The sequence below is a fragment of the Lissotriton vulgaris genome, chromosome 8 (genome assembly GCF_964263255.1).
Source record: "Lissotriton vulgaris chromosome 8, aLisVul1.2, whole genome shotgun sequence".
NCBI classification, from domain to species: domain Eukaryota; kingdom Metazoa; phylum Chordata; class Amphibia; order Caudata; family Salamandridae; genus Lissotriton; species Lissotriton vulgaris.
In genome coordinates, this window is record NC_141696.1 from 1,439,223,702 (window position 1) to 1,439,251,636 (window position 27,935).

General features: G+C 45.3%; 1 protein-coding gene across 5 annotated transcripts in view; it reads right to left on the reverse strand.

The window, feature by feature from the left end:
• ZBTB20 (zinc finger and BTB domain containing 20) overlaps positions 1-27,935 on the reverse strand; it is a 2,236,857-nt gene that overhangs the window by 1,288,912 nt on the left and 920,010 nt on the right. For all 5 annotated transcript variants that reach the window (XM_086935527.1, XM_086935525.1, XM_086935524.1 and 2 more), the window contains exon 4: positions 10,088-10,247. The gene's annotated coding sequence lies outside the window, so the exon portion shown is untranslated. The remainder of the gene's footprint in view (positions 1-10,087; positions 10,248-27,935) is intronic.

Below are 27,935 nucleotides of genomic sequence, written 5' to 3' on the forward strand. Positions count from 1 at the left end.
AAAAATATTCCAACTGAACTGCTAAAACTGATTCAATTACTCTATAGTAAAACCTGGGTTAGAGTGAGGATGGGTGATGGCCAAACATTAGCAAAAGAAATCCCAGCAACTGAAGGACTAAAACAGGGATGTGTATTGGTCCCCCTCCTTTTTAATTTGTTTTTGGCAGACTTAACAGGAAATCTGGATGAAATAAATTCACATCCACCAAAATTAGCTGGCAAACAGATTTCTAATTTACTGTATGCAGATGATACTATCCTTCTAAGCCATACCAAAGTTGGATTACAGCGGCTATTTATTCGAATAACCATATACGCAAAAGAAAATGGAATGGTGATAAACGAAACCAAAACAAAAATCATGGTGGTCACTAAGAATATAAAATTAAGACATAACAGCAAATGGTATATGGAGAACACCCAATTGGAACAAGTTGAAGCATACAGATATTTGGGCGTACTATTCAATGAGAAGGGAAACTATCATCCACAAAAAATGGACATACAAAGGAAGGCAAATGCCTCGACGGCAGCATTTAGGATTCTACAGAAGTCCCTTGGTAACCTCACTTATCGGCCTCTTTTGAAGATTGTAGGGGCAAAACTCCTTCTGACCATCACATATGGCAGTGAAGCACTAATGGGGAAGGATACGGAAATAATAAATAATGCTCTTTCTAAAACATATAAATCACTTTTTTATCTCCCAAATAATGCCTCACCTGCACAAATTAGATTGGAATTCGGTTTAAATAATCAATATTATGCAAGAAAGGGTCATTTCATCAAAACCTGGTATCGGATTAAAAATGACCATGATAATCAGATATCACAGTTATTATGGCAAGAAATAAATAATAATGTGAAATCCCCTGCCTGGAATTATCTCAAGGAAGCAATAGAAGTGTTTGAGTTTATGCCAAGTTGAAATAACATGATAAGTAAGGCATCTTTTAAAAATCGCTTGTAAATGATAAAGATATGCTGGCAAAAAGAAAGCATGCATGGTCAGTAATAAATGGATATACGATAAAGAAGGTACAATAATATCTGGAAACACCCTGGTCGGAAAAAAATAAGCTAGTTCTTCTAAAAGCGAGATTTGGAATACTCCCGGGTCTTAGTCATCTCCCCCTGTGGATAAAAATGGAGAGTTGCACATTATGTAGACTGTGTAAAAATGGAGAGGAGAATATTGTCCACCTTTTATGCATTTGTCCTGGACTTCATAAGGAAAGAAGAACTTTACTCAAACTTCCTTTTAATATACAAGGAATAATGACTTGTAGGAGCGCACTGAAAATGTGTTTCCACTCTAACGACATAACTATGAACGCTGCCTTCGTAAGGTTTTTATTGATAGCTAAGTCAAAATTGGGAGATGAAGTTATAAAATGAAGCGGTATAATGAATTGTAATGATTTCTATGGAGCAACAGCTTTTTTTAAAATGTTTTATCTATTATAGTATATGTTTTGTATTGGCAATTTTGTAAGATTTTAAATAATCAAACAATAAAGATTTACTTACTATGAGTGGCATGTCATAGAGTGGACTGTCATGTCATACAGTGGCATGTCGTAAAGGGGCTTCCAGTGAGGAGAGTGGAGGAGCATAGAGTGGAGTGGTGTACAGGGGAAATAGCCTAGAGGGAGCGGCTAAGAGTGTCATGTCGTAGAGTGTCGTGGCATACAGTGTTGCGGCGTACAGTATCATAGCATACATTGAAGAGACAGAGTGGTGTTGCATAGAGTGTAGTGGCAGAGTTGAGTAGTGTCGTAGAGTGGCACAGAGAAGAGCCAAGTTGAGCGTAGTGTGGAATACATTGTCGTTCAGTGCCTTAGGGTGTCTTAGGGTGGAGGGGTGTAGAGTGGAGTGGCGTAGAGCTTAGTGGATGTCGTAGAGTAGATTGGTGGTAAAGTAGAGTGGTGTGTCAGAGTGGAGTGTTGTAGAGTGGAGTGGCATGTCAGAGTGGATTGCTGTGTCAGAGTTTCGTAGAATTAATCAGAGTGACGTAGATTGTTGTGGAGTGGGGTGTCATGCAGGAGAGTAGACTGTCATATTAGAGTGGCGTGTTGTACAGTCTTAGAGTGGAGGGATGTAAAATGGAATAGCATAGAGTGGAGTGGCGTGTGTTAGAGTGGAGTGGCGTATGGTAGAGTGAAGTGGATGGTTATAGAGTGGCGTGGCATATTGTACAATGGTGTAGAGTGAAGTGTTGTAGAGTGCTGTATTATGTCATAGAGTGGCGTGTCATACAGTGTCTTACAATATAGGGGCATACAGTGGAGTGGGGTAGAGTGGAATAGCGTAGAGTGGAGTGGCACAGAGTGTTGTGCCGGTGAGTGTTGTGGCATATAGTGTTACAGCATATAGCAGAGTGGCATAGATTGGAGTGTTGTAACGTAGAGTAAAGTGGGTTGAAGTGACCTACAGTGGCACAGAGTAGTGTATTGCAGTGTGGTATAGAGTGAAGCACAGTGTCATAGAGTGGATGAGAATAGAGAGGAGTAGATTGTTGTTGAGTGTTTTAGAGTGGAGGTGCAGAGAGTGGTGTGGAATAGAGTACAGTGGGATAGCATAGAGTTAAGTGGGGGACATTGTAGAGTGGAGTGGCATATACTGGAGTAGCATGTCATAGAGTGGAGTGGCGTGTGGTAGAGGGAAGTGGCATGTCAGAGTAGAGTGAAGTGTCGTAGAGTGGAGTGGTGTCTTGTAAGGCAGAGTGGTGTGTCGTAGGAATGATTACAGTTTTGTAGAGTGAAGGTACACAGAATGGAGTACAATGTTGTGGAGTGGCATGGAGCGTCATAAAGTAGAGTGTCGTAGAGTGAAGAGGTGTATCATAGAGTGGGGTGACGTGTTATAGAGTGGAGTGGCGTGCTGTAGAGTAGAGTGGCATGTACTACAGTGAATTTAAGTGGCACAGAATGGAGGGGCACAAAATTGAGTACAGACGTGTAGTGGCGTATCATACAGTATATTAGATGGCGTGTTGTACAATGCCTTAGAGTGGAGTGATGTAGACCAGAGTGGCATGTGGTAGAGTAGAGTGGACTGTTGTCGAGGTGTGTGGCATGGTGTTGAGTGGAGTGGCATTAAGTGGAGTGGAGTGGCGTAAGCTAGGGTGGAGTGGCTTTTCACTGAGTTGCATGTGGTACAGAACATTAAAGTGGAGGGACGTAGAGTGGAGAACCGTAGAGAGAACTGGCATGTCGTAGAGTGGATTGCATGAAGTGGGATGTCGTAGAGTGAAGTAGGGTTTCGAAGAGTGGGGTGGCTTGTCATCCAGTGGCTTGGAGTGGCATGTCGTCTCATAGAGTTTTGAGTTGTGTAAATTAGGCAAAATATAAATCATGTGGTAGAAAGGGTCATTTTTGATAGTAGATCTAAAGTGGTTCAGAAGTTTTAAAGTTATAAGGCTGAAAAACGTACAGATATATTGTGCAGAGGTATACCGCATTACATGTCGGTGGCCGGTGACAAAACAGTGTATGTAATAGAAGCCTTTACAAAATTAGGAGGCAGACACATTTTTTAGACCACATTTACTCTTTGTTCTGGGTTTTAAGGGTAGACATAGTTTACTAATGTTTCATAAGTGCATATGGAGGTTTGAGTGGAGGTTTGAGTCCATTGAGGTAAGTATGGTGCCATTACTTGTTGTACAGAGAGGACTCGCTACTTAGGAATCCTGTTCCCGAATTCGCCCGAGGTGAAAATAGGATGCCGGGTGATCTGCAATTTTTTTTTCCCTCCCCCGGACCGGTGATCAAATATTCATTTGAACTTTTCCTAAATTGCAAATCTGCTTCTTACAAAGTAGCTCTGCATTCCCGGTGCAATTCACTGTGTCCTGATAGATATAGCGTTATTGGCGAGATACGTTACCTTTGTGCCCCTAGTCCTGATGAGGCCAGACCTTAGAAAGAAGCCCTTACAATTTTGACTCAGATAAAAAAGACATTTTCAACACCGTGTAAAATAGAAACGGGTTGAGACTCATTTTTCCCCTGATTGGTGTTGATAGAAGGGCTATCTTATTGATACAGGCTGTGAACCATAGTCGTGTACATAATTGTTTAGAGCAGCCCCCTAAGAAATTTGGGCAATAAGGTATCTGTCAATGAGACAGAAGATACTACATGACTGTTGAACTATGTTAAATGCATATGTCTATCTTTTTGTAATTTTTTGTATTATTATACTTTTTTGCACTGCTTTTTTGTACGTTAATGTAGATATTTGATCTTTTGTTAACAAATATATGCATAGAGATAAACATCTGGATCTCAGTCCAGTGTGAATGCCTTTTCAATAAGATATATGTTTAAAGAGAATATTTCTCCCCTGAGGGATTAATTAAGGTTTCTTTCAAGTACATAAATTATCTGTTGTTGTTCGATCAATTCTGCTGCATCAAGTTTTGTTTTTTGCTATTTATATAGCCCAGGGGCGTGTGGGCAAACTCCCTTTTTTATTGAAACAAACTTGTCTAACTGCAAGGTTATACTATCTTGATGGAGGGACGCCTGGCTGCCAAGATAACATTGCAGATGACTGTCAGTGCTCAATCCCCACGAGTGTTGACTGGTTTGGTTGAAGAACACTCTCCTGCTGCTGTGACATAAGTTCCTCCTGAAGGGGAAGCCTGATTGGAAGACAGTTGGTCATTCTCTTCGAGTCCAGTCCGGAGCCACTTGGACCTGGTTGTTACGGATCTTGAGAACTCTGGGAAGGAGAGGTATGGGCAGAAAGGCGTACAGGAGGCATAGGCTCATAAGAAAATGCATCTCCGAGCGAGAACCACCTTGGAAACTCAAGCATGCAGAACTACTGATATTGGACATTCTCGACGGTAAAAAAATAGATGTAACTAAGGCTCTCCCCACTGCAGAAAAGACGTTGCACCACCTCCGGATGGAGATGCCATTCGTGATTCGGTAGGCATCTTTGGCTGAGTTTGTCCACCCTGGTGTTCACAGAGCCTGACAGGTGTTGCAAAACCAGGGAAAGGCCCTGATGTTACAGCAATGTCCTGAGACAAACAGCCTCTTGGCCCGAAACAGCAACGTGCCCAGAACAACTCAGATGATAGGGAGCATCTGAGAGGGACTCAGCTGTGATTTCCGCATGTTGATTATGAACCCCAGGGAAAGCAAGAGGATCACTGTAGTCTGGAGGTGGGAGGCGGCAGCCTGGGGCGAGGACGCCTTCAACAGCCAGTCATCGAGATAGGGGAACACCTGCACCCCTGATCTCCGTAGATGAGCATCAAAGACTGCCATCACCTTGGTGAACACCCAGGGGTGCTGGTAAGGCTAAAGGGGAGCACAGCAAACTGAAAGTGCTCATGACCCACCGTGAACCGCAGATAACGTCTGTGGGCAGGCAGGATGGGAATGTGGAAGTAAGTATCCTGTAAGTCCAGCGCAATTATACATGGTATGGCAGAGGGCAAGGATCTGGCAGAGTTTTGTCACCCAATGTTGTGCCGTGCTACAGTCAATTGGGAGTTGTTGATGTGGATACTGGCACCGGTCCGTCAATATCGGCTCATATGACTGCAGGGGCTTGGAGAGACCAGGGCTGCAAAATACTGGGAGATCTATACGCCAACAAGGAATTTATCACTTTTGAGGATGCTCATGAGTTTTCACTGGCACCAGACAACTTTTTGCAACACGCAGGCCTGGCAGAGGTAGCCAGGCAGACCTGGCCCTTTCTTCCTGTAGTGCCTGGGGAGTGTAACGCTCTGGATGTCCTGCTGACTTGCGGGTCGGGTAGGCATCTGATCTCCTTGTTTTATAAGACCATGAGAGAGGATGCAGTGGGCGCTCAGATACGGGCATGTCCTGCCTGGGAAGCGGACCTGGGGACTCCCTTAGAGGGTGGAGCCTGGGCACATGTTTGTGAACTCAAGCACACAGTTTCTTGCAATGCCCAATTCAAATGATCTATTTTAATTTTTTACACCGCACTTACCTAATCCCAAGACCCTCCACCACATCTCTCATGCCTGCACCGAAAGCTGCCCTCGTTAAATTACCCTGGAGGCAAACTTTCTCCACTTGGCCTGGGGCTGCCAGGATGTGCTGAGCAATTGGTACCAGGTGGTGGGAGCTCTATCGAAAGCCACATTTTTCCGGGTGAAGTCGACCCCACAGTGTTGCTTGTTAGGAAACATCAAGAGGCCCAGGTGTAGTAAAATGGTTCTCACCACTGCAATGCTTTGTTATATAAAATTGTCAGTAGTATCGAGTCCAAATCCGATCATGAACTTAGCTACATCTCTCCCAACAGCAGCAGCCTGGAAGAGTATGGCCCGGGCCTCCTTCTTATGTAAGGTTGAACAGGATACAAGCACAAGTACACATTTGTACTTGACATCTTTTTCTAATGATTTTTTACATGCCTTACACTTACACAATAATATACCTAGAAATTATTTTGTATGCAGCACATTTCTTGATAAGCATTTTATCATGAAGCCTATATACTCTGTCCAAGGTTAGAAACATTGAACGCGATGCCCTTATGTTAGGATGTCCGGTCGGAGACAGCGCCGAGTCTCAAGACAAACAATCACATCAGTGCTGCACATTTGACACAGTGCGATTGGAACAGTGTTTTTATTATATAAACCACCTCTGAACCAAATTCTGCAGAGGAGCATTTTGGCTTAGCTGGAACACTGCACTCTGACTGAGATGTAACTCTGCTGACTCTAACCTTCATACTGTAAGGGACAGTAGCCTGCTCTACAAAAGATCGACTTCCTGATACATCATACAAAGGTATGGAGGATTAGGTTGTCCCAAGAAATGTGGCGGAGGGTAATGCCACTATGCTCTCGCTGGTGTATGTAGTGTTAGATAGGAGTCTAAGTATGAATATAATTATATAATCATATAATCACACAATAATGTTATAATGGTGGAACTATTTATCTTTTTCACCATTCTTGTAATGTTCGTTACAATGCTTGGTTTCATCCTAATTATGATTGCAACTCACACATTTTACAGAAGAATACAATTGTTTCAATAAATGTTTGAAAAGCCAATTTGTATCTTTCTTGTGTCCCTGTTGGGCATGCTTGAGTAATAGCGAAAGGGTAGATCTATTTCCTCAATTTCCTTGGGGAATTACAGTGGTCATGTTCTGAGGTTGCAGATACCACCTAGGAGCCTGGAAGGGTAGGGGTTTAGATGGGGCATTTTGAATTAGCAAGGAATTAGGACAACATACTCTGATGATTTATGTGGACTCAGTCCACATATTTTGACAGTTATGTTGTCCGGATACACAGTCCTACTAAATTCGTAAGAACCGTAATGACATTCCGGAACCATGGGCAGCACCTGCACAACTGAATTCCATAGAGCATAGCGAGTAATAGCCCAAAAGACAAGCAATGTTCACGGCCCACAATGGCAAACTGGTGGCAGAAAACATCTTCTCGCCTAAGTGTTCAGCCTCTTGAATTCCCTATCTGATGGGGCGGTAGAGAATATGCCTGAAATTACACTGGTGGCAGAGGTCTGGGCCACAAAGCTCCCCAAGGTAGGGTGTTGTGTGAGGATATTAGGGTGCTATGATGCCGAGCGATGGCGATGGGCAATAGACCTGCTCACAGGTGCCCCTGGTCTGGATTAGGACCAAGTCCCAAGCAGGATGTCTGTGGGACGAGTGATCCAACAACTTTGTGTTCTTGGTCTTGCGACCGATCCTAGGACTTTCTTCTCGAGTGGGATTGAGACCATCACAGTGTCTCAAAAAGACTTTGATAAAAAAGTGACTAGGGGTAGGCCTCTCCAGATCAGCACTGACTGTCACGGAAAGAAAAGAACTGATGTCAGCACGCTGGTGGGGCACCTATATAGGCTCCATGTACACCACTTCAGGCACAGATGATGATATGCGGAGCCAAATGATGCCACCTACCGGCGTGCAGGGGGACTGCTCACGAAAACTTTCTAGATCCAGTCTGAGGCCTGGGGATAATTTTAAGTTAAGGAACCTGTGGCTAAAGAAATCTCTATCATATATATATGTTTTGGCCCTGGGGGATGAGGTCAAAGAGCCTTTATGACTTGGGGAAGTGGGCTGCATGCCACCCTCCACTTAAAAGGCCCCAGGGGATGGGGTCCCTGGGTCCACTATTAGCTCGGGCAAGGGGGCTAATATCCTCCTTCCCTTAAAATACATGGAGCACTTCAAATAATATATTTATATTGCTATATAGAACTTTCAAGCTACTGACGATAAAGAAGGCCTAATTCATGCAGGGGGCATATGGGGCTAGAGATTAAACCCTGTGAGGATCTAGGTGCCGGATGATGGTGCACTGATGTACGCAAAATCTTGGGCAATCACCCTCCCCATTTCACATTGGGCAGGAAGTTGAAGGGTGGTTGGAGTTGCATGTTTGCCAAAACAGAGGCTAGGATTCTGAGGAAAAGGATGTGTAAGCCACAGGCACTATGACTGCCAACATCATTAAACTAATGCTAGAATAATAATACAAGCCATCGGATAAAAATATTTAAGTGTCCACAGTTGGCTCACAGACAGCACTGGTGGAAGGATGTTTGACTCACTCACCCATTTCTGGTAAAGGGGCAAAGAGAAGTGAGCACAGAAAAGTAAAAAGTTGCAATTGAAATTAGATCTAATCTAACAATCAAACACATACCAATAGTGCTTCAGGTTGTAAAGATGGCCAAAGGTAGTCTTTCAGCCCAGCAAGACTTTGAATAACAAGTGGCAGGACCAGTTGGAAAATCAGAAAGGATGCGATCACCCCAAGGCAGAGATAGCATTTTAAGACCAAGCTCAGAGGGAGGCCAGCTACCATTGGCAATCAGATTGGTTTGAGAGTTAAGCCAAAAATGTGTAGAACATGCACCCCAAAGGTTGGACAAATGCCAGAAGAGGCTTTCTACATGACCTGATACGTCTATTAAAGATATTTGCTTAAAATTGAATTTATGAATGCATCATGAAATGTGGCATATTTTAATGCCCAACCCACCTGCGAGCAGGCTGTTTTTTTTAATAAAGCGGTACAAAAGGGGGTGGTGATGGATGAAGCATCTGAACCAAACACTCACACCCATTCAACAGATCTGGGTTTAATCCATCACCGTTCTTTAGCCCACTCTGCCACCCCAGTTTAGACATGGCCATATACAAATCAGTCTGACCCTGTGCCTCATCCATCCCCACCCCCTTTTGTACCGCTTTGTTTTTTTAATAAGACATTTGTTATAAAAACTGGTAACGCTGAATTCGAGCATTGGGCATGTATCGGTTGCATGTCTTAGAGGCCAACGTTCTTGGGTGAACACCCCATAGCGCAGATGGTAATGGGAGGAAGATTTAGCAAGAAGAATGAAGGAGAAAATGTGCCTTGAAGACAAATTAATCACAAGCTTGAGGATACAGCTTTTTCCTTTTTTCAGAAAGAGAGACAGTTTTAGATGGTCTTCATTGAAGTAGGCAGATTAGTCCAAATGGTAGCTCTCGGTACAGCCAGTGAACAAAATACAAATCTGGTGGTTCAACTGGAAGACATGCAGTGGAAACTTTTTCAAACTGCATGATAATAGACTGAGACTCGTAGGTCACAAAAGGGGTTTTCATTCAACTTGTTGTGTAATTGGAAGTAGGTGTAAATATCTGGTTGAAAGGTTTCTGCTAGACACCAGAATTACTTGATATCAATTTTTCCTCATTTTAAACAGGATGCTTTCTAAGATGCATGTGGGAAAAGTTCAATCTATACACTTATGTTGTGCACTCTCTCTTGTTTTTAACGCTACCTATTGAAATTGTTATCAACGCCCGAGTAGCTATCCTAGAGTCAAATTCTGTCTTTGAACCAAAGTGAGATAGCACGAAGAAAGAGCTAGAAGAACCATGGTGCACAATAAACAAGTAACATACAAGAACTGTATCAACAGTAAATATGTCAAAAAGATAAAGCAGAAAAAAATAAGATTGCAGAAAGACAAAAACAAGAAAGCTCAACATGTCCAAATAATGTATGTTGTACAAGTCAACACTGTAAAAGCAAATACCTGATAGTGCAAGACCCTTTTCACACCATATGTTATCTAGCAGCCACTTTTCAACGCTCTGGAGAGGGACACCACGAAGATGACACAGGCAAAACGGTTTGGAATCGGCAGGGTGGGAATTATGCCCCTCTTTGAGCTCCCAGCTGTAGCAGTAATTGACCTAGAAATTCAAAATGAGTAAACGGTTATGTCTGTTAGGATGGTGCAAGGGCATCTCCCCACCCAACCCCCACATCATACTGAGCACCGGGCAACACAAGCTGAATATGAATTGATGCTGGACAACTCCCAAGCCAGACTGCTGTTATATTTTATATCCGGTGCTCATAGACACCTGCAATATATCTTTATTACATGACAGGCATGAATTTTCAAAACAGTGAAGGGGAATTCTAGATGATCGTTTTTTTGCAAAACCACATTAGAGGCGATCGACTGTGGCCACTAATCAATGAAAGCTCAGGAGAGACGTGGTCATGGAGACACAGTTATTTGTTTAATTGAAGCAGCCCTCCTAGATTAAGAACAAATTAACACTTTTGTGAGGAAATCTCAGTTGGTTCCAGATCTAATATATGTATTCAAACAATGGGTTGTTTTTACTTGATAATATTTAGAACATCACACCATTCATTAAGCCTAAAACCTGATTGCAATACCTTTGAAAGCAAATAGGCTCAGATTGTCATAACTGACTTGAAGAAGTGGTCCGAGTACCGTGAAACACTTGTTGGCACTTGCAAAGGTCAACTGTACCCTTTTTTTTAAACTTTCGTATTCATGTAAAATGTTGAGTTACAATTCATGTGAATATATAGGGCCGGATTCACAGAACTAACTTAAGACAAAATCTTAAACTTACTGCCATTTTGGTATTCACAGAAGGCACTTTCTCATTTAGGTACTCACAGAAGACACTTACTCATCTCATATTCACAGAAGTTAGGAGTCCTATCTTTAGGACTCCTAAATACCTTCTGTGAATACCGAAATGAGTAAGTGCCTTCTGTGAATACCAAAATGAGTAAAGTGCCTGCTGTGAATACCAAAATGGTAGTAAGTTTAGGATTTTGTCATAAGTTAGTTCTGTGAATCGGGCCCATAGATATTTTGAGATTTAAAAAAAAGAAGTTTGAAATATTCTTTTAACATAAAAAATGTGCACAAGAGATACATTTAATTAAATATTGAGACTCGCTGTGAGACTGAATTAAAAAAAATTCCTCCACATCAAAAGTGTGATTCCTTCTTGAGAACCTTAAATGAAATCTGTACTTATAATAAGTCGGTGTTGTTCTTCTTCAGCCTGGTTGTTCTGAGTTTATGCAGAGCTACTGGCACATATTTCTAGAGTGGGTCCTTTTTTCTTCTCCTAAATGTGCTGGAAGTGGCAGTTGTGGCCATCCACCAATATGCAGATGATACATAGATCAACTTAAAGTCTTGAATGCCTTTTCTACTATCAATGTGAAAACTTGTATGACAGAACCCCAGAACTGGATCTCTTCTAATTTCCTAATGCTGTATTTGTTAAAAGAAATCGAATTAATTCATTGCCCACAAGAATTGAATTACAAACCATATTAGCTAGTGTGGCTGCATAATAGCAGCCTTTCGCCATCTTTGTACAAGTCAAATCTTTGGGACTGTGTTTGAATTCACATCTATCAAAGGCAGCAACGATTTGGCATATTGCACCCATAGCCAATGGTCTGTTGCACTTGATCAAGAAATTCATATAATTTTTTCTTACAAATGACGTTTGACTTGTTGTTCCGGTGTAAGATGCATTCCTAATTGACTATGGAAATACTCTTTTGATGGGTACACCTCATTCCCCACTCCCCTCAAAGCTGTGCTCCACTCCTCTCTAATGCTTGTTTCGGGTGCATGAAAATCTGACCACATCTATCCTGTGCTCAGAGAACTGCACTGACCATCTCTTGAAACCTGGGTTAAATTTAAACCCTCTATAAAGCACTACATCTGTAGTGACCAGGGTACCTTCACATCACTTTTAAGGTACAAGGACAAAATTAAATTTGTAACTCTGCAAAACCTGCATTTGTAAACAAGGAAATTACAACCCAAAATCCTGTAAATCAAGCTTCATCTGTTGCTGCCCCGGTACTTGGAAAATTTGGGATGTGTAAAATCTTCCAGTTTTGAAACCATATGAAAACGTTGTTAAAGCTACACCTTGCCCATCCTTAGATCTGTCCCCTCGCTGGCACCAACAGCACTCTCTCTCTCTCTGTTCCCACAACTTCACCCATTCTTCCTTCTAAGTTTTCTTGTCTACTTCCCCTCCCCCCTCTTAATACCATCTCGATTCTCATGTTTTTAAACTCTAGACCTCTTTTCACCCCCTCATATGTTTCCCTCCTCCGTTTCCTGGCTACAATTTATTGTTTCCTTTACATCCTCCTTTTATGAGAAATCAACTGATGTATAGCAAACTATGTTTATATGAATGGTTAAATTGTTTATCTGTGCTTTCTGTTTCCCTGAAAGGGAGACCAATCATCTCTAGTTGTTCTCCTGTATGAGGTAATTGAAATTTTTATGGTCAAGTGTGTCCCCTAACGTGTACCCCATCGACTCCATGTACGAGTTTAAAGTGCATGTAACTTCCCTCCACAACCGAATCTGATGACGCAAATACATTTGCGTCCAACGTTAACCTGTCCTCTATCAGATCCACCATGAATGGATCGATAATTCAGTTCCTAAGTATGCCGTGCCACCGTCTTTACATGGTGCACTTTCACGTTTTTCCTGGCTCTGCCGAGCTAGGCCCTGATTTCTGTCTTCGAGCCACTTCTGTCTCTGCCTCTGAAAGCTGCAGCATGGAGATGCATCCCTGACCTCTGCCTTACTTCCTGCCAAGCGTGTGGTGCCCGGCTCGGCCTGGCCTGCCTGCCAGAAACAGTATTTTGCCTTCAAGTTATCAGCATAGCCAGCTCAGCCTCCTCGAAAACACATTCCTGTCTAGTGAAATAGGTAAACATATCCCCGGCTGCAGAGCAAAGGGCCAAGCCTTCCTGTCTCCTTTATGAAATTCATTGCTCCCGTTACCATGGTAGGCCCCTAGCTTCGCGCATTGCACTTAGACACATATGCATTCAGTATAGAATAGCCTCTGCCCAAGAGACCTTTTACTTCAGATTGAACATACCCCAAATACAAGATATCAGATATGTTATAAGAACAGGTCGATCTGACATGCCAGACTTCTGTCTCCTCTACTAGTGCTAAATGTCAGACCCTTAGCTTCCTCCAGATGCACGTCAATCACACGTCATATTAGCTGCGCGCGCATTCAGGCTACAGGTTTCAGCTGACTCTGCAGAATTCTCTATGCATCCACCCACTTATGACACTTTTCTGTGACGTTTCTAGTACACGCCTTTGTGCACACCCTTGTTCACGCCTTTTTGCTACGCACATGTGTTCTTATCATATACATTTCACTTGTCACGCCTACTGTATTCACTGCTATTGTGTCATTTTACTATATATGTCATGTACTGCTAATAAATCGTTGACATCTTTCTGCCATCATTGCATACCCGATCCCTTGTATTGATGGAATTGATTTCCATGACTCGAGTCATTCTTGATTAAAGCCCTTATGACTCAGACACCACGGACTCTGCCTCTCATTTGATTGAGCTATTCTTTTTACCTGTCTGAAATTATATGGCAAACTCGTATACGGTAAAATATATTTACCACATAATTTGGCGCACGAATAGGGACCCCTCCCCCACCCCACGCGCCGGTGATGCATCGCAGGCTTTGCCCCCGACCACAGCCGTGACGGACCTCATGCGCATCTGCAGGTTTTCCTGTATCTCCCTCAGGCCTACGGAGGTGACGGAGACTGCGGTCGACATCCAGACGAGGCGGTGAGGAGTGCGGAGGATCCCGACCAGAGCCCAGCCGAGAGAGCAGTGTCCGAGGTATCGAGAGGCCCACCTGTAGTGTTGAGGCGCATGCGCAGTGCGAAGCAGCAGCAGTGACGTCGTAGCGGTCCAGTCCAGTCGAGTTTCCGAGGCCTTCCGTTCCGTGCTTCCCGGTGAGTACCGTTGCTGGGGACGCATCTAGACGGGTACATTAATTTGTGTCCGGTCAAGACGGGTTTGGGTACACAGATCCGGTCTGCACTGTTTTAGCAGTGTATCTGTACTGTTTAGCAGTGCATCCAGTATTCAGTTATTCAGTGATGCAGTATATTTTGACCCCATGTTACAGAATGTTCCTGCACATTTATGGGCAAAAGGCCCCACTGATGTAGGTTGTATGCACATTACTCCATACCGTGTCATACTCAAGCCAGGAGTTGTACTACCCCGAATCCGACAATACAAGTTACCACCTGATGCTGTAGTGGTTTTACTGAAAATCATTGACGAGCTCATTGCACAAGGAGTGGTTGTAGAAACCGACTCCAATGTTTGTAATTCCCCTATCATTCCAATTCTTAAACGCACTGATCCGAATGCACCTCCAGTTTATCGATTAGTGATCGATTTGCGAGAGCTAAATAAATGCATTATACCACAGTATCCAGTGGTCCCAGACATTTCGTCCCAGACATTTCGTCGAAGCGACGTTCTTTACTGTAATTGATCTCAAGAACGCCTTCTTTAGTGTCCCCATTGATCCAGAAAGCCAATACCTTTTCGAATTCTGTTTAAATGGCCGAAGCTTCAAATTTGCACGCGCACCTCAAGGATTCACAGAAAGCCCCAGCATTTATAGCCAAGCATTAAAATGACAACTTGACAGTATTCACATGCCTGCTAACACTGCCCTACTCCAATACGTCGATGATCTATTGATCACCGCCCGTAGTAAACCAAAATGTGAACAAGCATCACTGACAGTCTTGCATTTCCTGGCGGACAAGGGACACAAGGTGTCTCCTTCGAAGCTACAATTCTGTGCCCAGCAAGTGGTGTACCTTGGGCACTTGCTGTCCAAGTGGGGTAGGCAGCTGACACCTGAACGAATTCAGTTAATTGCACATCTTCCGCAACCCAAGACACAGAAAGAAGTACGAGCTTTTATTGGACTCACTTCTTATTGCAGACAATGGATTCCACAATATGCATTTCTAGCGAAACCACTTATACAGTTGACAACACAGGAGGCAGCGTCTTCGACTGTTCTCCCATGGACACAGGAACATACACAAGCTTTTGACGAATTAAAGAAAGCCTTATGTCAAGCACCTGTTTTAGCAACACCATGTTACAGCAAACCTTTTATACTTTTTGTGACAGAAGGCGATGGCACAGCGTTGTCGGTTCTCACTCAGCTTCAAGCAGACAAACACAGACCGTGTGCTTATTTTTCAAGTACATTGGATCCAGTAGCCCAGGCCTTGCCTGCGTGCTTAAAGTCGGTTGCAGCAACAGCTCTAGCAATCAGACAAAGTGACTCCATCGTATTAGGACACCAATTGACAGTACAGGTTCCACACTCTGTGGAGGTCCTTCTAAACAGAACACAGACTCAACACTTGACTATAGCACGACTGACAGGTTATGAATTGGCCGCATATGCAGTGACCACTGAAACTGAAGTCATAGAAATACACTGCATTGACACCCTGTCAGCTCAAGCAGCAGAGCTTATCGCTCTGACTCAAGCCTGTATACGAGCCAAGAACCTGAAAGTAAACATATACACAGATTCCCGTTATGCATTCGGAGTCGTACACGACTTCGGTGTCCTCTGGCAAGAAAGAGGTTTCTTGACCTCTCACGGAGCCAAGATTCAGCATGGCCCCCTTGTTCAAGCTCTGTTAGAAGCAATACATTTGCCTACAGCCATAGCTATCATGAAGTGCAAGGCACATACTAAAGTCACAGACACTATTTCTCAGGGTAACGATTTTGCAGATCGAATAGCGGAACATACAGCACTGACTCATACTCAAACGACGGACATGACAAAGACTGACGTAACCTCACTGACACATTGTATGACAGTCAGAGATCCCACACAAGATGTCATCGACATACAGACACATGCTACTCCAGATGAAATAAAGAAATGGACTGAACAAGGAGGGGTCCAGACAGACCAAGGATGGATGACGAAGGGAAAGACCACATGGTTTCTCCCCGACTCTATGGTTCAAGTTATCATTAACACAGCACATAGTCCAGCACATTTAGGAGAAAAAGCCATGTTAGACAGTTTACAGAACCTTTGGTTCAACAAGCATTTACGAGCCGCAGCAAAACAGAAAGTGCGTACCTGCATGATCTGTTGTCAGTTCAATCCAGCAAAAGGGATTCCCGTGGAGCAAGGTGGATTTCATCCTCCTGACTATCCATTTGAAGTCCTCCAGATGGATTATATCCAGATGGAAAGATGCTGAGGATTCAAGTATGTCCTCGTAGTTGTATGTGCCCTATCCCGATGGACAGAAGCATATCCCGTCCCAGATTACACTGCCCCGACCACTGCCAAGCAGTTGGTTCGTGAGTTTTTCCCTCGATACGGTTTGCCCCGTGTCGTGTATTCAGATAACGGTCAACCATTCTCATCTGAGCTTATGAAGCAGGTTTCACTTCTATTGGGGTACCAGTGGAAGTTTCACTGTGTCCGACATCCCGAGGCAGCAGGTCTCGTGGAGCGACACAATCAGACTCTGAAAACTCGCCTTGCCAAAGTGTGTAAAGAGAAAGGAGTAGATTGGATTGTAGCTTTACCAGTTGCCCTTTTTTATATGCGAATGGTAGCCCATTCTAGGACAGGGCTATCCCCGTATGAGGTGGTCTTCGGTAGACCTCCTAATATGTGGGGGACGCCTCTGCCGCGAAAAATAACCGATGTTGACAGTAATATGCTGACAGATTACCTTGCTTCCTTGATGTCTGCACTACAATCATGTCGTTCACAGGTAGCGGCAGCCTTCCCAGACAACACCGAGGTGAAACCACATGAACTGGTCCCGGGGGACGTTGTTGTAGTCCGAAATTTCGACAGGTCAAGCCCTCTGGAGCCCCGCTGGAAGGAGCCGAAGATCGTTTTGTTAACAACCAGGACTGCAGTAAAATTAGAGGGGAGGAAGGGCTGGGTCCACTCCAGCCATGTGAAACGTTTTTATGGACTTCCGCCAAAGACTGATTCCCAGAACTCTCACATTCCAGAGACTGATACCAAACTCCCCCTTTTAGAGAAAACTCCCCAAGAGGAGTACCGAATGAAATTGAGGTCTAGTAAGTCAGACAGTTTAATTGTTTAAGTCCCCCCCTGGGTGAAGCGGTTAGGCAGTTTCTGACATGTACAAGTTAGACCCAAATAGAGAGAGAGATAGACAGGAGACCAAGAAACAGAAATATTGTAAAAGTCTCCGAAGCAGATGCGTCTGCACACTACTTATTATGTTTTTTCTGAGTCTTACGATTATTGCTATGAGTTGGATGTTATACATATATTTTCCTCTTTCACATTCTTTTTCTAATGACACTGCCGAGCACACGTTTAATGCTCTACCTCCACACAAATTGTCTTATCGACTTGCGCTGCGCAACAATACATTCATTCGTATGTTACATCATTCTCACCAGATCAACAATGCTACTAATTGTTGGATATGTGGCCGACTCCCTCCCTATCAGAACTACAAGGGAGCTCTGCCCCTCTTTCCTTATCCGTTTACACATAATGGTTCCTGTGGTGCATGGTTTAGTTTAATATCCTCTATAGACACCGAATCTAGAGTTTCCCAAGGCAATTGGATATGGGGAAAACTGAACACAGTCATGAACAAAGCATGTTTCCCAAACGAGGAGGGTCTTCCACAAATGACAGGGACAGATCTAGAAAATGAAGTGTATGGATTAGGCAATTTTACACTTAATCTCATGATTCTAAATGTTCAGTCAGAGACCAGTTCAGACTTGCCATCCATATCAGTTTTACCAGCAACAGGTGTATTATGTGTCAGAAAGAATGGTTCAGTACATCTAGGTCACAGTGACTGTACTACTGTGGTCGAATTCAGTGATAAAGGCAAGTCTACATTCAAAGCTTCCCGACATTCCTATTTTATATGTGGTCAGACAGCTTATGTCCGTTTACCTCCAGACTGGGATGGTACTTGTTTCATTGCATTCCTATTGCCACCAGTTTTCCTAGCCCCATCTGACTATCACAGGAATTCCCGCCTTAATAGTGTTAGACACAAGAGAGATCTCCCAATAGTTGATCAGACTGAAACTACATGGGAACAATATACAGATTTCAATAAAGGATTCTTTCCCTATCTAGGCACTGTCTCCAATAGTAAACTGATACGCAAATTAACCAGAATACTCGAAGCGGTAGTGAATGAGACTACTTCTGCTTTGGGCAACTTAACAGAGGAGCAGTCTGCTATGAGACTTGTTGTTCTTCAGAACCGCCTTGTCCTTGACGTCATCCTGGCCAATAGGGGCGGAGCTTGTAGAGTCATCGGATCCAGTTGTTGCGTGTTTATTCCTAATAACGCGCCATCAGTCTATAAAGCCATTACCAGACTTCACGAGATTGCTCATCTGATACACCAGAACCCAGGCTCCTGGACTTGGTCCGGGTGGCTCTGGAGTGTAATAACAGCCTGGGGATGGAAGCTACTGTCATTCCTAGGAATCATATTGGCCATAGTATTCAGTTGTTGTCTATGTTTACAATGTGGGCCAGCGATTTGCGGCTTGTGCGCCACAGCATGTGTTCCCCATCCAAGTTCACGTTCCCATTCCCGAAGAAAGAAAGAAGAACAGATGATGTTATATGAACAAATAGATGGTCTCATGAAAATTGATATATCCTAATGGGTCCGTAGGGGACAAGGAGGGAATGAGGTAATTGACATTTTTATGGTCAAGTGTGTCCCCTAACGTGTACCCCATCGACTCCATGTACGAGTTTAAAGTGCATGTAACTTCCCTCCACAACCGAATCTGATGACGCAAATACATTTGCGTCAAACGTTAACCTGTCCTCTATCAGATCCACCATGAATGGATCGATAATTCAGTTCCTAAGTATGCCGTGCCACCGTCTTTACATGGTGCACTTTCACGTTTTTCCTGGCTCTGCCGAGCTAGGCCCTGATTTCTGTCTTCGAGCCACTTCTGTCTCTGCCTCTGAAAGCTGCAGCATGGAGATGCATCCCTGACCTCTGCCTTACTTCCTGCCAAGCGTGTGGTGCCCGGCTCGGCCTGGCCTGCCTGACAGAAACAGTATTTTGCCTTCAAGTTATCAGCATAGCCAGCTCAGCCTCCTCGAAAACACATTCCTGTCTAGTGAAATAGGTAAACATATCCCCGGCTGCAGAGCAAAGGGCCAAGCCTTCCTGTCTCCTTTATGAAATTCATTGCTCCCGTTACCATGGTAGGCCCCTAGCTTCGCGCATTGCACTTAGACACATATGCATTCAGTATAGAATAGCCTCTGCCCAAGAGACCTTTTACTTCAGATTGAACATACCCCAAATACAAGATATCAGATATGTTATAAGAACAGGTCGATCTGACATGCCAGACTTCTGTCTCCTCTACTAGTGCTAAATGTCAGACCCTTAGCTTCCTCCAGATGCACGTCAATCACACGTCATATTAGCTGCGCGTGCATTCAGGCTACAGGTTTCAGCTGACTCTGCAGAATTCTCTATGCATCCACCCACTTATGACACTTTTCTGTGACGTTTCTAGTACACACCTTTGTGCACACCCTTGTTCACGCCTTTTTGCTACGCACATGTGTTCTTATCATATACATTTCACTTGTCACGCCTACTGTATTCACTGCTATTGTGTCATTTTACTATATATGTCATGTACTGCTAATAAATCGTTGACATCTTTCTGCCATCATTGCATACCCGATCCCTTGTATTGATGGAATTGATTTCCATGACTCGAGTCATTCTTGATTAAAGCCCTTATGACTCAGACACCACGGACTCTGCCTCTCATTTGATTGAGCTATTCTTTTTACCTGTCTGAAATTATATGGCAAACTCGTATACGGTAAAATATATTTACCACATGTACAGCGCACTGGTACCCTCAGTGGGGGTGAGAGTTTTATAAGAATTCAAAATGAAATAAGCAGTGTAAGGATTGAAGGTCGGTTGCTTGATCTAGATGTATGTGGCTCTCTAACACATCAGAACATTGGCAGGAATTGTGTAGCTGTTCTTTGGTATTCTAATGGTGGGTGGCTTAGAGATCAGGAGATGCCCATTTCCCGACATAATCTCAAAGTTGTGCAATTTATATACGCATGTACCTCCTTGTGTCAGATTGTTCTACAGTGTCAAAGAAAGGGACAGTGAATGGCTGGCATGTACCTCCATGTGTCAGATTGTTCTACAGTGTCAAAGAAAGGGACAGTGAATGGCTGGCTGCATACCGTTGGTGATGTTAAAGCATCCTCTTCATACCCGGGCGTGAACCAAGAGTTGCCACACAGATCTATTTTGGTTACAGCACGTCGCTGACACGAATGGTGTTCTGTGTTACACTGCCACTAGAATCCACTTGTAGGCCAAGCTGTGTGTGCGGACAGGTTCAAGTGTCACAGGCTAAGCGACCCTTCTAATTATGCAGCTGTGACCGCATTAAAGTCATTGAAAGTCTTGTAAATAAAACGTCTTCTTTGTGTATGCATGTAACATATTAGCATAACTTTGGATCTATTCATATGTTATTGTGACACTTTTCTTTGTATCAGCACTACATGTAATCGTACAGCGAGGAAATTAAATGCTCTGTTCAATGTCCTGCAACATTACTCGACTTTGGAGCCACAAGTTTCTTGGCGATTGGGAGCAAGTACAGTACTGACTATTCCAATGCTATTGTCCACCTTGGACTCGACCAGACTGGTACCTTGCTATACAGACAGGGCTTTACAAACTGGCAGGCGATGAGGTCTAACAATCAACAAATACACACTGGAATCGGGGCTTCTAATCAATCTTACGATAATGTAAAGTGTAGGCGTTTAGTGACAAAAATAGATGCACAAAAGGTCGGGCATTAACACTTGATCTCTTTTATGCTCCAAATACAATGCAGCAACTGAAAGGGTGTTATTGCTAGTAGCCCTTCCATTTATTGCATGCCGAATTCCCTGTTTACTATGTAGGCTGACATAGATAGTGGTGTGGCAAGCAGTGTTGAAGAAATATATTCTCTTGCATTTTTTAAGTATTGGATTCTGTGGAACCACATAACCCACTCCCATAAGAAGTGCAGATGCACATTTGAATAGTCTATATATTGAGACCATCTCCCGAACTAGTTTACAAACTAGCGTAGTAGTAAACCAACAAATGATCTCGCAGGTACGTATCATCTTTAGCCTGTTATTTTCTATATGCTTGGCCCAGGAAGGACAATTAAGTAGCTGTTTCAATTGACGTGCCACTGATTTAATGAGCACGTGATTTACAAGCTTCCTTTCCATACATTAGGGGCCTCATTTATGAAAAATGACGCATCGCTGCGTGAAAACAGCGATGCGTCACTTTTCACTGCGCACTCCTTGCGACACCAATGATACGTCATATTTAATGTATGACGCATCATGTCGCAAGGACTTACAGATACGTCAGTATTTCTGACGCATCTGTAAGCGCAAAAGTGACGCATTGCTGGAGTGTGTCACAAAAGTGACGTAACTCCAGCAATGCGTCCTTTCACATGGGGAAAGCCCCATGTGAAAGGGCTTGCGTCAGTCTTACGCCTGCTGTGAGGCAGGTGCAAGATTTTGACGCCACAGCATCCTAAAAGTGACGCTTATTACGAGGCTTTTTGCGGGGGAACGCCCCCTCTGCATACATTATACCTGACGCAGGTATAATGTGGCGCAGGGGTTTAAAAAGTGACGGATCTACCCAGATGCGTCACTTTTTAAATATGGCGCATTTTGTGCGCCGCTGGTGCATCACAAAAAGTGACGCACCGGCGGCGCAAAACTGACGCAAGGCCTCATAAATAAGGGCCCAGGCTTCTTCAACGAGCTCGTGAGGTAATGGTAGCTCCCCAACTTACTTGTAAGTAGATCTCCTGTGTGCAGCCAGCCTACTAAAATAGAAGCCTTCCCTTGGTTAAATACATTTATTTATGCCAAAATTGAAAAGTGTGTGTTCCGAGACAAAAATGTATGTATTTTCAGAACGTATGCTTGGAGAAAAATGGTTGAAAAATATTTAAAACTTATTAGCATGAATAACATGCTGCAATAGGGAGACTTATCGCTCATACTATTAACGACCTTGGTGCCGGGGACGTTCTGTATATGGCTGTTATGTACTACCCAAATGCTGGCAAGCCTGCCTGATGCACTGAGCTGATGACTTCTGACAATTTTTCGTGGGTTGCACACTAATGCAATTTTTTCTGATGTGGTCACTATTATCATGTCAATAATATTAGTAGTTCGAGATGATTTCCATAGAACGCAAGTAACTCTAATTACAGCAAAGGTTGGAGACCCTGGCCCTAGATCATCGTGTAGGTTTTCTTCAAGGTTATTTTAAGATCCCTGTCCTCCATGAAGGCTGCAAAGCGATCCATCAGTCTTTGCAGGCCATTTGCAACCTTTGAGAAAAGGACAGCATCATCAGCATAGAGGAGAACAGAGACTGGCCTTCTTTCAACTCATGGAGAATTGGCGTCCAGTTCCTAGAGTAAGCTATCCACATTGTTTATAAATAAAGAAAACAAGAAGGGTGCCAATATAAACCCTTGCCTGACTCCTCTCCAAATGTTGAACGGTGGAGAGCAGTCCCAATTGGGATCATAGCGCACCCTGGCTGACAAACTCCTGTATAATTTTGATAACAATGACACTATTTCTGACGGTGCGCTCATCAAGGACTAAGTTTGCTGCAGGATTGAATGATTTACCAAATCAAAAGCACTGGACGAGGCAACATAAAAAACTGTACATGAACAATCTTAGGCCTTGTGTATTTCTTTATAAAGAGATCTAAATTGAGGGGCGTGGCTAGCGGCCGAACATGGCGGCAGCATAGAGGATTAGCTCCGGCAGGGAGGCGGCCTCTCCATCTATCCGCACGCTAATCCGTGGCTAAATCTTACCTCAGACGGAGGCACCGAACGCCCGAGACCGGGCGGAACTGGCGGTAAGTTTCCGGACAGAAATCGAGGACTGGATGACGGAGTTATCGTCGATTGTTGATCCGATCGAAGTACAGGCCTACCTCCGGGGACTCTGGTGGCGAGTGAAGCCGACCGGAAGTGCAGCCTGCTCAGCTACCACAGACAGGAAGTGATCGGTGCTGGGGGACTACCCCGAGTGACGGCCGGCGGACGAGATCCCTATCTAGGGACAGAACATTTGCCATAACTGACGGCAGTTCGTCGAAGGAGGTGACCGAGGATTTTTAGGAAGACAATAAGCACACTCTCCTGCCATCTGCTCCGTTGAGAACATCGGGGCGTTTCCCCCATTGCTGCGAAAGCTCCTTCTTGAACTAAACTGAGGAACGTGCAGTGACGGTGGTTGCTCCTGGTGTCCTATCGCACCGACGAACTGTATAATCTCCGTGCACGAACTATGGCCGGGAAAGGTGTTAAAGGCGGTACGACCCAGACCCGTATCGAGCGGTACACGAACGACAGAACCGCTTCCCCTCCGGCGGATGGGAAACACTCTTCCACGAAACCAGGCGAGCCTATGGGGACGAAGAAGGAGACGCTAGATGATGTTATGAAGGCTCTCTCGCAGGTCCAAACGACGGTGGGTACCATCTCGACCGAAATCACCCTTATCCGAGCGGATCTCCACAAAATGGCCGAAAAAGTAGGCTCATTGGAACTGGTCACGAAATCGCTGGTTGAGGATGTCTCGGAACTGCAGACGGCCATGGAAGCGGTCATGGCGGAAAACAAAATCCTGAAAGATAAGCTGGACGACCAGGAGGGCCGCTCCAGGCGGAACAATGTACGCATTCTTGGTGTTCCGGAATCAGAGGGCACGAGAGCGATGGATTTATACGTGGAAGACCTCATTAAAACACATCTTCAACCCAAGGGACTGTCGGCCTTCTTTTCAGTAGAGCGTGCACACAGAGTTCCGGGGGGCCAACCTAAGCCAGGGGCCTCGCCCAGGCCGATCCTAGCAAGAATGTTTAATTACCGCGACCGGGATGTCATCCTTCAAGCGGCGCGGGTTCCACCGCCGGTGAAAATCCTCAACTCTACGGTGGCGTTCTTCCCGGATTACATGGCGGAGGTGGCCAGGCGGCGGAAGACCTTCCTGGACGTTAAAAAGGAACTCAGGAAACGAGAACTCCCTTATTCCATGATTTTTCCTGCCAGGCTCCGGGTGGTGGCAGAGAACAGGACCTGGTTTTTCGATAACCCTGAGACTGCACGAGACTGGCTGGACGGCTGGCGTCCTGCCCCCCACTCTCGCCGCCCTGGACGGACTAAGAATGGCTCTCATCAGAACGACCGGGACGACGCTGTAGAAGCTGGTATGAACAGTGGCAGAAACTCGCCGACAAGAGATAATGGCGACCTGAACCAGGAGGTAGACCCATGAACACTTGACAGGTATGAGACATTGTTGTTCGGGACTGCGGCTGGAACCGCCATGGACACTGGGCCGAGGGCCTCTGCAGAGAGTATGAGGGGTCGCTAATTCCGGAGTACTCCTCACCCCCAACGAGCAAGTAACTGTGTGTTTTCTTTGGGATGGGTCTAAGCACTCTGCTAAATTGGGGTGGCAGGCAGTTTTGAGTCCGTGTAGCAGGGAAGCAGGGCGGGAGGGGGTTTTGGGAATGGGTGGGTTTCGTTGGTTTGCTTGTTTGAACTGTTTGGCTCTATTCATCGTATGGAAATCATTCATAGTCACATATGGCCGCATTCCTTGTACCGTGTGCCATCTCTGATCTTCTAGCACTAGGAAGGCACCAACATGCGAATGGTTGCAAAGGGCAGGGAGGCTCTTCGGCTGCCATGGTTCTGTCTTACCCCATGGAACACCGACTCACACACGCGTCTACACAATGGCGGATCTTCCACGACCTAACAACATAACAACTGACTCTGGGGTGGGGCCTGTGCCACCGCTACAAATAATGTCATGGAATGTTCGGGGGTTGGGGGACAAAGTAAAGAGGGGACTAGTTTTGCAATGTATTAGGCGACTGAACTGCGACATTGCCCTTCTTCAGGAAACACACTTGGTGGGGGCGGCTACCAAAGCTCTGGATAGGAGAGGTTACCACATGGTAGTACATTCGGACTTCACTTCAGGGTCCCGGGGGACGGGCGTTTGGGTGAAAAAAAATCGCACTTTATACAACACTCCACAAGAACTGACAAACATGGCCGCTTCGCGGCGGTGTGTGGGCAATGGGAAGGTGTGCCCATTAATGTGGTGTCTGTGTACATCCCGCCGGCGCTACATTCATCGGCATTTCCGGACCTGGGCAAATTTCTTCTGGAACTCCCAGGGGGGGACCTGATGGTGGGCGGAGATTTCAATGCACTGGCCAATACTGATATGGATAGATTCCCGGTCCGCACCCCCCTCACTGGCTTAACAAAATTCGGGGACTTTCTGGAGGCGCAGGGTCTGGTTGATGTCTGGAGGCAGCTTCACCCTACTGATCGCCACTATTCCTATTATTCATCCACTCATGACTGCCTGTCTCGCATTGACTACTTTCTCACACTGGGGGGTGGCAGACTCACGATTGCTGACGTGCAGATTAAGCCCCGGGTATATCGGACCATTCCCCTTTGACTGTTACATTGTCCTGTACAATAGCGGCTCGCAAACGGCTCTATCCTCTTTACCCTGGTTATATTAAACTTCCCCCAATTCAAAAATCCCTAAAAACGACCACCAAACATTACTTCCAGGAGAATTCCGGTTCGGTGTCCTCCACGACAACACTGTGGGAGGCGTATAAGACAGTGCTGAGAGGCCAAGCGATCGCGGCTGTAACCGACCATAAACGTAAGCAAAAACAGGAACTGGCAGAGTTAGAACTGCAGTTGGAACAGGCGAACGTAGCTCATATGGATGCGCCGTCGGACGACACTCGACACGCATTACATCTCTGCCAACAAAGACATGACGGCTTTCTTCGACGACGGACATTAGAACATATAGAGTCGACTGCGAGTAGGGTTTATGATGTGGGCGATAAGGCCAATAAACTATTGGCCTGGTTAGACAAGAAACGGGACGGTGGCAGGCACATTTTACAACTCCGGGACCAAGAAGGGACGTGTCACACGCACCCCTCCAAAATTGTTGACCTACTAGCGGACCACTTTCAGAGGGTTTATACCCCAGAGATGGTGGTCACGGCAGAGGCGGCGGAGCTAGCTCTCCAGGATGTAGAAGTAGAGACACTGTCACCGGAGGCGGTAACTGAGTTGGAAGCGGACCTCATGGTGGAGGAGCTCCGTATGGCAATAGGTGCGCTGCGTACGGGTAAAGCGTTGGGCCCTAACGGGTTGCCGATCGAATGGTTTCAAACGATGGCGGATGCATTGGGCCCACCTCTGTTGGCCATGTTTGAGAACTGCCGAGGGACCGGAACGTTGCCTTTAGACCAGCGCTTGGCGACAATAGTGGCTAACCCAAAACCCGGCAGGCCTCCTGAGGACTGTACGTCGTATCGCCCAATCTCGCTCCTCAACGCGGAGGCGAAGATTTTGGCGAAATTGATTGCGAATAGGCTGACTCCGCATTTATCCCACTTGATTCACCCGGGCCAATCGGGCTTTATGCCGCATAGGAGCACGGCACTCAATCTCCGTAGGGTGCACGGCGCACTGGCTCGGGCACACTTACTGAAGGAGCCAGGCGGCCATTTTGTCATTAGACGCCAGAATGGCTTTTGATATGGTAGAGTGGCAATACCTGTTTGCAGTTCTGACCCGGATGGGCTTCGGACCGAAATTTCTATCGTGGGTTAGACTTCTCTACACAGATCCGGTAGCACACGTGGCGGCCAACGGCCACATCTCTCGGGCAATTCCTTTGGCGCGTGGGACTCGTCAGGGCTGCCCCTTATCCCCGCTCTTGTTCGCGCTGGTCCTTGAACCGCTCGCAATTGTTATTAGAAAGACACCACTACTGAAAGGTATTAAATGGACGGAGGCCTGGGAAGACAGGGTATCACCGTATGCTGATGATATGTTGGTCTACTTGTCCGCTCCCGAATCGACTGTCCCGATATTGCTGGCACTCTGCGATAAGCATGGCTCTGCCTCCGGCTATACCATTAATTGGACGAAGTCGGTCCTTTATGTCCTGAGGGGCCCTATGCCAGTCCTCCCTGAACACTGTCCTCTGGTATTGACCGACGTCTCCTTTAAATACTTGGGCATCCATGTCACCGGCGACACGGCCATGTTCTATGACCATAACCTGGCGCCCCCCCCTCCTTCGTTTGAAAGCAGACGCCCGACATTGGACAGCCCTGCCACTCACGCTACTGGGGCGCGCTGCCTTATTTAAAATGATGGCGTTGCCGCGCCTCCTGTATGCTCTGGAAAACACCCCAGATGTAATTCCGCCCTCATACTTCCATAAAGTCACCGCAGTTGTGACTACCCTGCTGTGGGGTGAACGTCCACCGAGAATTGCCCACCTTAAACTTAATCGTGGTTGGTACGATGGGGGAATAGCGTTACCGAATATACAACTTTACTACTGGGCATCCCAACTTAAGGTACTTAACCAATGGCTCCACGCACCACACGATGACCCGGCATATCTGGCTGATAGGGCCCAATTGGGGACGCAAAGTCTGTTAGCCCCGTTATATAACCCGAGT